Source organism: Malania oleifera, chromosome 5 (assembly GCF_029873635.1).
Source record: "Malania oleifera isolate guangnan ecotype guangnan chromosome 5, ASM2987363v1, whole genome shotgun sequence".
In the NCBI taxonomy this organism is placed as follows: Eukaryota; Viridiplantae; Streptophyta; class Magnoliopsida; order Santalales; family Ximeniaceae; genus Malania; species Malania oleifera.
Genome location: NC_080421.1, coordinates 40,294,118 through 40,306,923, shown reverse-complemented (window position 1 = coordinate 40,306,923; position 12,806 = coordinate 40,294,118). Strand labels below are relative to the sequence as shown.

The 12,806-nt window shown below is 38.8% G+C and overlaps 1 protein-coding gene across 20 annotated transcripts in view; it reads left to right on the top strand.

Annotated features, from left to right (window-relative positions):
- The window catches only part of LOC131155705 (uncharacterized), a 95,226-nt gene that overhangs the window by 76,425 nt on the left and 5,995 nt on the right, over positions 1–12,806 (top strand). For 2 of the 20 annotated variants that reach the window (XM_058109041.1, XM_058109046.1), the window contains exon 9: positions 11,068–11,627. The exons of 17 other annotated variants lie outside the window; for them this stretch is intronic. The gene's annotated coding sequence lies outside the window, so the exon portion shown is untranslated. Of the gene's footprint in view, positions 1–11,067; positions 11,747–12,806 lie in introns of those variants that run through there. One more of the 20 variants, XM_058109031.1, reaches the window with a different exon arrangement.

Below are 12,806 nucleotides of genomic sequence, written 5' to 3'. Positions count from 1 at the left end.
TGGACCTAATGAACAAGGTTTTCCATAAATACCTGGACCAATTCGTGGTGGTATTTATTGATGATATTCTGGTATACTCGAGGAGTCCGGAAGAGCATGAAAACCATCTGAGGTTGGTGCTTCAGGTACTGCGGGAAAGGAAGCTATATGCTAAGCTTAAGAAATGCGAGTTCTGGTTGGAACAGGTTGAATTTTTTGGCCATGTTGTGTTGAGGGGTGGTATCTCAGTTGGTCCAGGTAAGATTGAAGCAGTGGTTGACTAGGTGAAACCGAAGAGCGTGCAGGAGGTTCGGAGTTTCGTAGGACTGGCAGGGGTATTATCGTTGGTTCGTGGAGGGATTCTCTAAGTTATCTAGCCCTCTGACACGGTTAACGAGGAAGAATGTAAAATTTGACTGGACCGATGAGTGCGAGTAGAGCTTCCAGGAGTTGAAACACTGATTGGTTACTGTTCCGATTTTGACCATCCCATTTGGGGACGGTGGTTTTGTATTATACAGCGACGCGTTTCTGAAGGGTTTGGGATGTGTGCTGATGCAACATGGGAAAGTGATTGCTTATGTTTCTCAGCAACTCAAGGAGTACGAGAAGAATTACCCTACACATGATCTGGAGTTGGCGGCAGTGGTGTATGTGTTGAAGATTTGGAGACACTACCTTTACGGCGAAAAGTGTGAGATCTTCACGGACCATAAGAGCCTCAAATACTTTTTCACTCAAAAGAAGTTGAATATGAGACAGAGGAGATGGCTTGAGCTGATCAAGGACTACGATTGCACCATCAGTTATAACCTAGGAAGGGCTAATGTGGTAGCTGACGCGTTGAGTTGGAAGTTAGAGCATGCGTCAGTATCTGCGGTGGTAGATCAACATCATATCAGAATGGATCTGGAAAGTCTTGGCATAGAATTGGTGGGTGGTAATCACCAGGCATTCATTGCTAGCTTGGTGATCCGGCTGACATTATTTGAGAGAATTAAAGCCGCATAAGCCAATGATGAGGAGTTAGTGGAGGTTGTAGAGAAATTGTAGAAGGGCCTGGCTGCAGATTTTAACATCTCTAATGATGGTGTATTGAGGTTTGACATTAGGTTGTGTGTTCCAAACGACGAGGAGATAAAGAGGACGATTTTGGAGGAGGAGGTACATCGTTCTTTGTATATGGTACATCCGAGTAGTACGAAGATGTATCGGGATTTGTGCGAATCGTTTTGGTGGAGTGGCATGAAAAGGGAGATTGCTCGATTTATGGAGAAATGTCTGACGTGTCAGTAAGTGAAGGCTGAGCATCAGAGGTCGGCAAGGCTATTGCAGCCATTGAGTATCCCCGAGTGGAAATGGGAGCATATTTCCATGGACTTTGTTACAGGGTTGCCACCAGAACTTCACGGGCAGAATGCGACTTGGGTGATTGTCGACAGGTTGATTAAGATTGCTCACTTTGTGCTGATGAAGGTTAACTACTCCTTGAATAGGCTGGCAGAGTTATATGTTTAGGAGATAGTCAGAATACATGGAGTACCGGTTTTTTTTGTTTCAGATTGAGATCCAAGATTCACTTTTCAGTTCTGGAAAAGTTTGCAAGAAGCACTGGGGACTAAACTTACCTTCAGTACGACATTTCACCCTCAGACTGATGGACAGTCGGAAAGGGCGATTTAGATCTTGGAGGATATGTTACGGGCTTGTGTGTTGGACTTCCGCGGTAGTTGGACACGATTTCTACCGTTGGTGGAGTTTGCCTACAACAATAGCTTCCAAGCTAGTATCGAGATGACACCATTCGATGCATTCTATGGTCGGAGGTGTCGATCTCCTATGTACTGGGATGAGGTCGGTGAACGAGAGATGTTGGGACCTGAACTCGTGCAGCAGATTTCTAAGAAGGTTAAATTGATCAGGGATAGAATTAAAATAGTCCAGAGTCGGCAGAAGAGTTATGCGGATGTTCATCGTCGGGAGTTGGAGTTCAAAGTAGGAGGTAAGATATTCCTAAGGATTGCTCCGATGAAGGGGGTGATGAGGTTTGGTAGGAAGGGCAAGCTGAGCCCTAGATACGTCATTCGAGATTCTAGAGAGAGTCGGTCTGGTGACGTACAGGAAAGCATTACCCCCAGCACTGTCTAGGATTCACGACGTGTTCCACGTGTCCATGCTTAGGAGATATGTTCCTGATCCTTTGCATGTGATCAACTATGAGACTTGGAGCTCGGGGACACTTTAGCATATGATGAAATACTGATTTAGATTCTAGACCGTAAGGAACAGGAGCTACGTACCAAGAAGATTCCGCTTGTGATGGTACTTTGGCGTAATCATGCAATCAAGGAAGCTTCATGGGAGTTAGAGTCAGAGATACGTTAGAAGTATCCTCAGTTATTTAGAGATGCTTAGAATTAGACAGGTATGCAGATTGGTAAGTGGTTTGTTTGGTCTCCAGGAGAGCTTGTATTTGTAATCTCCCGAGACGTTATGTGTAACCATAGTATTCCTCTGCCATAAGTGGGGGCAAGTAATAAATTTGGGATGGGGCTGCTCTGTGGGTGACCGCCAGCTATTCCTAGAGACAGAGCAGTTAGAGTTCAGACGATGTGATAGAAACAGTTAGTAAATTTTGATTACGAAATTTTATAAGGAGGGGAGATTGTAGTAACCCGAACAAAATATATATATATATATATATATATCTTGGAGGAGATATTTTTAGATATGTATATATAAATATCTTGGAGGAGATATTTTTAGATTACTTAAGGGCTAAGTTATGCTTATTATATAACTCTCTCTCTCTCTCTCTAAACCCCGAATTCACTCTCTCTCTCTCTAAGATCTCGGCGCTCGTTGTCTGATTTAACGATCCAACATTACTACGTGGATCAACGGGTGAATCTCTACAAGTTCTCCGGAGTAGAATCTCGATTTGAGGATTTCCAGGTTTTTACCCCGAAGTTGAGGTAAGGGTCGAAATGAGCCTAGTGACTTGTAGATCTGTACTAAATAGGGTGATATTGATGTATGGTTTTTCGGTTTTAGGATTTCTGTGTGGCTGTTTCGAGTCGTTTGGAGTCGTGTTTCGGTAGTCGGGAACAGGTAAGGGGATTTGTTTATATCAGTTATTTTTAAAATCTGATCCGGTAGAGCTATAGGTTATGTTTATACGGATGTTTTGGTTATTTGTTTGGAAAATTTCACCTGGTGAGATTGCCGATTTTTCAAGTGTGCGGTTTTCAGGAAAATTAGGGTTTCGAGTATTGTCACCGTTTCTTTTGGAAAATCATTTATTTGAATAAAACTAAAGTATAGAGATGACCGTACCTTTATTCTATGTTAAATTGTATTTTCGGATCAATTATCATATGATTGTTTAATTATCCAAATAGGTGTGGCGAGAGGATATTTTGTGATGATTGAGTTGTGATGTGTTTGAAATGGAATATGGGAACTGGAGTTCCAAACTGTTTTTAGGAATGGTGGTTACTGACATGCCGGTTTCATTACCGTGGGGTCAATAATGACATGCCGGTTTGATTTCGTGGGGTCGAGACATTCCGAATTAATACCATGGGGTCGTAAGACATGTCGGGTTAATACCGATGGTCGTTAATTGCCGGTTTATGCCGAAGAGAGTGAAAACACTAGATTTGTGCCGGTTCAATATCGTGGGTCAATAATGACATGCTAGTTTGCCGGATTATGGTTACTAAAATGCCGGTTCAATATCGTGGGGTCAATAATGACATGCCGGTTTGCCAAATAATATCGAGGGTTGATGAATTCCGGTTCAATATCGTGGGTCAATAATGACATGCCGGTTTGCTGGATTATGGATGCTAAAACGCCGGTTCAATACCGTGGGGGCAATAATGACATGCCGGTTTTCCAAATAATATCGAGGGTTGTGGAATGCCGGTTCAATACTGTGGGTCAATAATGACATGCCGGTTTTCCGGATTATACTGATGATTGGGAAATATACTGGAATTGTTTGTGAAAATACTGGAAATGCGAAATGGTTTGTTTCTTTTTGGAATAACACTCATGTGCCCACACACTGATATAACCTGATTTTCCCTTACTGAGAAGTGTCTCCCCCCAATCGTACAAATCTATTTCAGATCTTTCAGGTAGTCGGACCTAGCATTCTAGAGGGTTCTGGAGCATAGTATTTTGTTAGTTTTTGTAAGTATTGTTGTGAGTATTGAACTGTAGCCGGGATGTCATTTTGGATTATGTTGGATACCTTGGGTTCATGTTTTGTATTATGACGGACTTAGTACTCTGGTATGAATGAATGTAATAGGTTGAAATATGTTCCACTACGTTATTCCTGTGAATAGTGGTTGTGAGTAGGGTATTTGCAAGCCCTATCGAGTTGGACCCTCATATTTATTGGTATCATGGATGCTTGTATGATACAGATACAGGTTAGGTTCTCAGATCGCACCTTGGGGCCCACTTTTGGGGTTCGGGGCGTGACAAACCTAATTCTCTATGGCAAGAAAGGTAATTCGTTTCATTAAGGTCAGCCACAGGCATAGGCAGGATACCTTGCAACAAGTAATTAATTTATTGGAAGTGTTAGAAATTATAGGCTCGGATTTAGAATTAGTCGAAGAATGTTGTATAGAATAACAACAAAAGGAATTATCTAGGAGATTTCAGCAACTAAAGCTTCCTTATCTAAACAATTTCTTGAACCTGTAGAAAAACTTGAGAAAATGTCACGAGATTGATTAGAAAAGGAAACTTGTGAAAAGTCGATGCCTCCTCAAGAGGCACTTCTTGCTTTGAAGTCTCTATTCGATTTTAATTCAAACAATTTCCAAGTTACTCAATAGCCTCTGAATTTTCCACATCCTCCAACTAAGAAGAAAGTGGGTACACATCCTTATATTCTCATATTAGTTCCAGAAGCAGATTGTTGTTTTCTTTATACCAATCTTCCACTTTAGTATCGAAGTTAGAAATGAGATCCATTTGTTGAGTTTTTGTTTCCAACCTAAGACAATAACTTTGCTTATTAAATCTGTGCTCTTCACTCTAGACTCCATTCACACATCATTACTAGAATTTGTTATAACTTCCAAAATGTTCTCTATAACCCTAGACATCTTTGTATGAGCTTTATTCTTTGCATTATTTGTAAAAATTCATCTGTAATACTAAGTCCACTTTTGGGCTGGTGAGTCAAAGGAGTGGCAATAGCTACCCCTTGTTGAATAATTGGGTAAATGGAAGACCTAATCACAATGATAGGTCTCGCCCCTTTTTTTATAATATATGTCAAAGACTCAAAGTACATACCAATGACCATAATACCCATACTAACTCTCACTTGTTAACATAACACTCACACACTAACAATGCTAAATGGCTAAGATAACCATGAACACTCCCCCTCAAGCTAGAGCACATATATCATATGCTCCTAGCTTGTTACAAACGAATTTAGCACGAGCATCCCCAAGGCTTTAGTAATTAAAGCAAAAAGTTGCCTATCAAACTTCACATGAATGGTGGTTGTGAGCTTCTACACAAGTTTATCCCGAACAAAGTGACAATCAACATCAATGTGTATTGTCTGCTCCTGAAATCAGACTTAACATGAATGGTGGTTGTGAGCTTTTACACAAGTTTATTTCGAACAAAGTAACAATCAACTTCAATTTGTAGTTGTGCTCATGAAGACCGGGGTGGAGGCAATATGAATGGTAGCTTGATTATCACAGATAAGCTCCATAGATTGAGAATGTGGATAACCCAATTCTTCCAACACGTTCTTCAACCAAACAAGTTCACATTTAGTGTGAGCCATGACCCTATACTATGACTTAGCACTAGACTTGGCCACCACATTTTGTGTTTTACTCCTCCAAGAAACGAAATTTTCACCAACAAAGATATAGTACCTGGTTGTGGATCTTCTGTTAGAAGGTGACCTAACCCAATATGCATCAATATATCCTTGAATATGAGTGTGATCTCAATCCTAATATAAAAGATCTCTCCCAGGTGTACCTTTGAAATATCTCAAGATGCTATTCCAATGACTTCTTGTTGGAGAATCAATAAACTGACTCACAACACTTGTTGTGAAAGATATATCCGGCTGAATGACCATGAGATAATTGAGCTTTCCAACAAGTCTCCAATATTGTCTAGGGTTGGGCAACAAATCACCTATATTTGGCACTAGCTTACTATTAAGATCTATAGGTGTATCAATGGGTTTGGATCCCTGCAGTCCAGTTTCATATAAAAGATCAAGAACATACTCCCTCTGTGACAAGACAATCTCGATATGAGATCTCAATACTTCTATACCCAAGAAGTTCTTCAATGGTCCCAAATCCTTTGTCTAAACTTTAGTTTGCACTTTGCAGGAAATACTTTAGGATCCGAATACCTTGATCATCGTCACTAGTAATCACAATATCATCCACATACACAATAAGCAGAATTCTTTCGGATGGAGTATGACGATAAAATATAGAATGATCTACTTCACATTGTTGATGGCCAAACTAAAGTATTACAACATTGAAGCGACCAAACCGTGCCCTCAGAGACTATTTCAAACCATATAGTGACTTCTAGAGCTGACACAAGCCTGAATCTCCCCTGCGCAACAAATTTAGGCGGTTACTGCATATAAGCCTTCTCCTAAAGATCACCATAAGGAAAGCATTCTTCATGTCTAACTGGTGTAGAGGCTAGTGATAGTTGGTGGTTAAGGAGATGAACAAATGCACTGAGGCAAGTTTGGTGATATGGGAGAATGTGTCTAAATAGTCCCAGCTATACACTTGCGTATATCCCTTGGCAACAGGGCGGGACTTCAATCGAGCCATGGAACCATCTGGATTGTCCTTCACAGTGTACACCGAACATCAACTAACCATAGGCTTATCAAGATGAAGATGTACCAATTCCCAAGTATCATTATCCTATAGGGCATGCATCTCTTATATTCTTACGTTCTTCCATCTAGAATGGGATAGGGCTTTAGAAATAGGCTTGGCAAGAGCAACTAAAGACATGGTATTAACAAAACAGAAGTATGAAGGTGTCAATAAATCATAAGAAACAAAACTAGAGATTTGATGTTGGGTAAAAATGCATTTACCTTTTCGAACAGCGACAGGGGGATCAGCTACTTGGGGAAGAGGATCATTTGACGAGGGAACTGGAGACATAGAAGTGGAAGCTAGAGGAGGCTCTCCTCCCTTAAGTCCCAGTGTGTACACTTATAGATTGGGATGATCCAAACAACGAGAAGGACTCAAATTAGTTGAAGAATTAACAAGACTGGACAAAATAAATAAGGAAGGACCAAGAAGGCTTAGTGGAAGGGACTTATCAAGGTCAATAGAACTCAAGGATTCAGAATATTACAGCGTAGTCTCAATAAAAGGTGATGTCAACAGAGACAAAGAACTAATGTAAAGTTTGGCTACAACATCAATATCCTTTTCGAGTATAGGAATAATACAGAAAAATACATTTGATAGCATGAGGATCCAATTTATTTGTTCTTGAATTTAACTGATGAATGAAGGACACATCCAAGTATACGAGGAGGAAGGGAGAACAAAGGAACCTTAGGGAGTAAAGGAGCCTTAGGAAGGTAATTGAATGTGAGATTTTACCATCATGGACAGAATTTGGCATTTCATTGATGTGACAGCAAGCGGTGAGCATAACATCACTCAAAAAACTTTGGAGACATTCATTTGATGCAATAGGGTTCGAGTAACTTAAAAGAATATGCCTGTTTTCTCGCTCCGCAACTCCATTTTGTTGTGGAGTGTGGGCACAAGATAGTGGATCATGCTAGAGTTTGTCATATAGGTAGTGAATTGAGTACCGAAGTAATCCTTAGCTTTGTCACTATGAAGTACTGGACTAGCATATCAAATTGAGTCTTTATTTGAGAACAGAAGGCACAAAAGATATTAAATGACTCATAATGATCTTTCATCAAATACAACCAAGTCATTTTGGAGCAGTCATTGACAAAAGTAACAAAGTATTGAAACCCAACTTTGACGTGATATGACATGACTAAAACCCTAAAAATTCGAGTGGACTAACATAGAAAGGCTAACGACTCTTTTACTGACTCATGAGGCAAAGGGAACATGATGATATTTTCCTAATTGACAAGATTCACTGTCAAGTTTAAACATGAAAATCAAAGTAGGAACTAGCTTTTTTAACTTGTCCAATGATGGATGACCAATGTGACAATGGACTTGATGTGGTGTGGCAATGACACTACAAGCAGTAGGAGAAGAGAGCGACTCAAAGTAGTAAAGTCCATGAGCCTCATGTCCAATGCCAATTGTCTTCCTCGTCTTTAGATCTTGAATGAGAACATAATCAGGAGAGAAGGTTACAAAGCAATTTATTGACTTTGTAAATTTATCAACAGACATGAGATTAAAGGGGGATTTAGGAATGTAGAGAACATAAGAAAGAGAGATGGAGGGAGTAGGATTTACTGTTCTTATTCTCTTAGTAGCAGTAGTGGTCCTATTAGCAAGGGTAACTTAAGGTAGATTTGTAGAATACTAGTTAGTAGAAAAGAAGTTGGTGACATTTGTCATATGGTCAGTATTAGTAGAGTCAATAACCCAAGGACTAGTGGGAGAGATACCGTATGACATACAAATGGTATGGTTACATTTCTGAGCAAGAGATGCAATGTGATGAGATGCTTATTGGAATGCCTGAATACTGTAGGAACCTTGAATAACTCCTCCATTGAGACAGCTATAGTATGCTGTTTCACTCAAACGAGTAACTGATGAGGGAGACACACTTTTTGGATCTTGGAACTCCATCCCAACACACATTAAACCTTGATAGAGCAACAGATAAAAAACACACAGTGGACAACATGTTTTTCAATTCACCAGCATGATCCCAATATGCACAACCTCACAACTGATGCAAGCCACAAGCCCACAACATATGAATCAAAAACACAGAAAATACCACTGTTTTAGGCCCAATAAATTCAATAAACAATGAAAAACAGTTTCAAGAAGCATCAAACAACCATTACTTGGATGTTGTATATGAGCAACTGAAAAAGGTGAGATCTTTGGACCAAAAACATCATGAAAAGCTTCAGTAATATGTTTATAGAGGGATTTAAGCATTGCTGGAATAATTCAGGCCGGAAACATGCCTTAAATTGGCTTCATATGCTGGCGCATGGGATCAGCCATGGCAGCCTTCGGCCGGCATGCGAGGGCACGTGGGGAGGTTTCTGGGTTGGGATTTAATTTTTTTTTTTTTTTGGGGGGGTGGGGGGCAGATGGCAGTGTCCGTGGGTGACACTGGTGTTGTTTTAACAAAATCTATAGTGGATTTTGTTTTCCGAACTGGCAGCATCACTCAGGAAAATTCAGGCAACTGCTCTGGCTTCTGGCAGCTGTTGGCTGTTTTATAGGGCTATAGTGTTGCTAAAAATTCTTCTATGATGGTAAACATGCATCAGATTTAGGGTTTTAGGCTTCAATTTTGATGGTGGCTCTAACAAGTAGCGTTTAGGTCTCCAGAGTCATGCTCTGATACTGTGTTGAATAATTGGGTAAAATGGAAGACCTAATCACAATGATAGGTCTCTCTTTCTATTTATAATATATGTTAAAGTACATTTCATAATACCCTTATAAACACCACTTGTTAACAATATCACTCACACACTGACAATGCTAAATGACCAAGATAATCAACACCCCTTTTTATCTTGCAGGACTCTGATTCCAAGTTAGATCATTACTAAATCATCCTCCCTGCTCGATGTCTCTTACATCTCCCATTACACATTTATGGCTACAGTTGTCTTCCCTAAAGGCTGTAGACCCAAGCCCCCATCTTTCAAATGAAGCCCCATACAATCCTGTATTCTGAGTTGTATTGGGCTTTTCTTTTTCCACCCTAACTAAACCAGCCCCTTTTTTCTCCCTCGGGCCTATTGGATACGCAGGCTTCAGATTAGGTCTCTGGGCCAAAAAAATGTGTAGTGTAGAAATTGTTTTCTTCAATTAACTTTTGCCCATATCTCAGTTCGTTGTCTTTAGGTGGATTTTGCTTAAATTTTGAAACAGATTTGGACCTCTTAGATACTGCCCAAGAATCAATTCCCTACCAAATTGGCGGTTTTCAAAATCGAAGACTTACCTTGCTGAGTTTCCCAATTGGTGCTTCTTGGAATTACGCCATCTCCGATTGTTAGAAGCTCCAATTTTCACCATCTTTGCATAATTAAGCTCTTTGGGAAGCTCATTACACTTATGACTTTCTCCCTCACACTTCACTATATCTTTAAGTCCACAATTTCGACAAGAAAAACCAGGGTTTTCTGTGCAATTGTCGTATTTTTCCCTTGTCGCCATTCAGCATTTTGCAGAATATCCACCAACCTGAGGTCTTTGTTCCCTCTGGAATTCTCAATGAGAATCTCACCCCAAAGTACAAAAGCTTCTAGACTGCAATCATACGTCCAAAAGTATTTGTAACAAAACTTGGTTCAATCCTTATTTCTGTATTTATCATTTATTTTGTTAAATATTGTCTTATTCCCTGTAATGGGTGTCATTTTATTGTTTGTTTACATTACCACATTCATAGGACTCATTGTTGCCCCAAAACCTAATAACTTGAGCCTTTTGGTCAAGTGGTGACTTGACAGGTTTTCTTAATATAAAAGAAAATCCAATTGTTGAGTTGATTTGGAATGGAAAAAAAACTCTCATATACAGGTGAATATGTCAAATGCCAATGTTAAAATTTAAAACATTTTTAATTTTATAATATTGAGAAATGTATATTGATTAAATTTTAGAAATTGTTTAAAAACTGGCATAGTAAATATGCAACATTGCTATTATAATGGTTAGGCAATAAACAGGATTTTGAATATTTCCTGTCTGGCAGGTAAAATGGATTTGTAGTTCTCAATGAACAGAACCTTTCTGTGAGCTGCCCTATTATTAAAATATGAATTTGTAATACTTGAGTTTCTTATTACGTCTTTGATGACTACCATTGCAGAACATGAACTTTCTGGACATGGATGACCCAAAGGCAAGAAGTTAAATATAAAAAGATGCAAAAATTGATGATGAAATTGGGTGTTGGAGAACAAGCCAAGAATGATGATCGGTTCATCTAACTATTTCAGCTTGGTTTGGTTTTATGTCGACTAGCTTGAGTTTGAGTGTGAACTTTAAACAAACCTAATACATAAGATAGAACTTAGCGTGGTCATTAATTGGTGAATTACTCACAAACCCCCACCGTCCCCAAGCAAATGTTGACACATACTTTGTGTAGCTCTGCCCCGTGGCCTTTACCTGTGGTCTACCATTTGCTGTTCGCTTAGCCATGCGGATTTCTGTTGTCCTTTTAGCTAGGCTTGCATAGCATAAGGCTAAATATTTATTTTTATTTGAGTAATTTAGTTTAAAGAGGGTTTTCTTGGTTAATCCTTGTTAGAATTTTGCTTTCTTATTTTATTTTATGAGGATTCCTTGTCCTTCAGTTGTAATCCATCTTCTTTATTTCATAATATATTTTCATTCTTATATATATAAAAAAAATTAGTAATGTAATCTAAATATTTGTATGCCGTTGATTACGTAAAATCAGATCAAGAAGCTTGCAAGCTAACTAGCAGAACATTCATTATTTGTACTTGGCTCAATTAGTGAAAAGGGGATTGATTTTTGCTTTGAATTCTTTCAGTTAGATATTGTCACTTATGATAATTAGGAAGTTCCGAAGTTGTATAAATGTACTAAGCAAACTATTTTAGATTTTCTAGTGTCCAATTGACTTGTAATATTGACACAACAGGATCTAGTTAACCTTTTGAAATAATTTGTGGGATCACATGCAGTGCAAAATCCAATATGTCAGAAACTTTAATCAATACTTGTTAGGCCGTTCATCCCCACTGATATAGAAATATTGGGCACTTAAAAGAAAACATTCCTGTGAACTGGTGCCTATGAAATAAATTATGATTAGTTTGGCAATCTCAACTTGTCACAAGATGAGGAAGCCAAAAGATTTCTTACAGGATGGTTTTTGCAGTAGGATATGGGTGTATAGGTTTTAGTTGGGAAAATGTATTTTCTAACAATGAACTGTTTCATTGGACTGCTTTGCTTGATTATAATTGTACTATAGTTTTCCTCTTTCTCTGCTTCTGTTGTATTATGGGAGGATTCCCTGTCCACCCTGTGGTTTTTCCATTTATGGGGTTTTAGTTTTTTGCTCTATCTTTAATAATATTCTCTGCTTATCATATATATATATATATGAACTTTTCCTAATCTCTGCTCCACCTTCCCGCAAACTTTACAGAATACCTCCTTGGCCCCTTCACCTATTTTTTTTTCCCAAATGTTTGTGTATCCTACTTTCAAGGCTGTATGTTGAGGGAAGGTGGAATGAGTAGATTATTCATTAGTAACAAACAATTTTGAATTTCTTGCTTTGATTGTTATGACTTTTGATATGCTGAATTGCATTGTTCATTTTTCATACTCTATTTAAGTGAGACAAACCAAGGATGATTATGGCGAAGATTGCAAACACGCTTGAATGCAAACTAGATTTGGATGGAATTCATTTAACCCACTAAGAGTTATGCCACTGTGGGATGAATGGTTGAAATGTATTGATGGACGTTGCTTATTTATGGTTTATAATTGTGTTTTAAGTGCAGTCATCATCTAAATTGCTTTTTGTATTGGGTCAATTTTATTTCCAACTTCTTGTTGAGT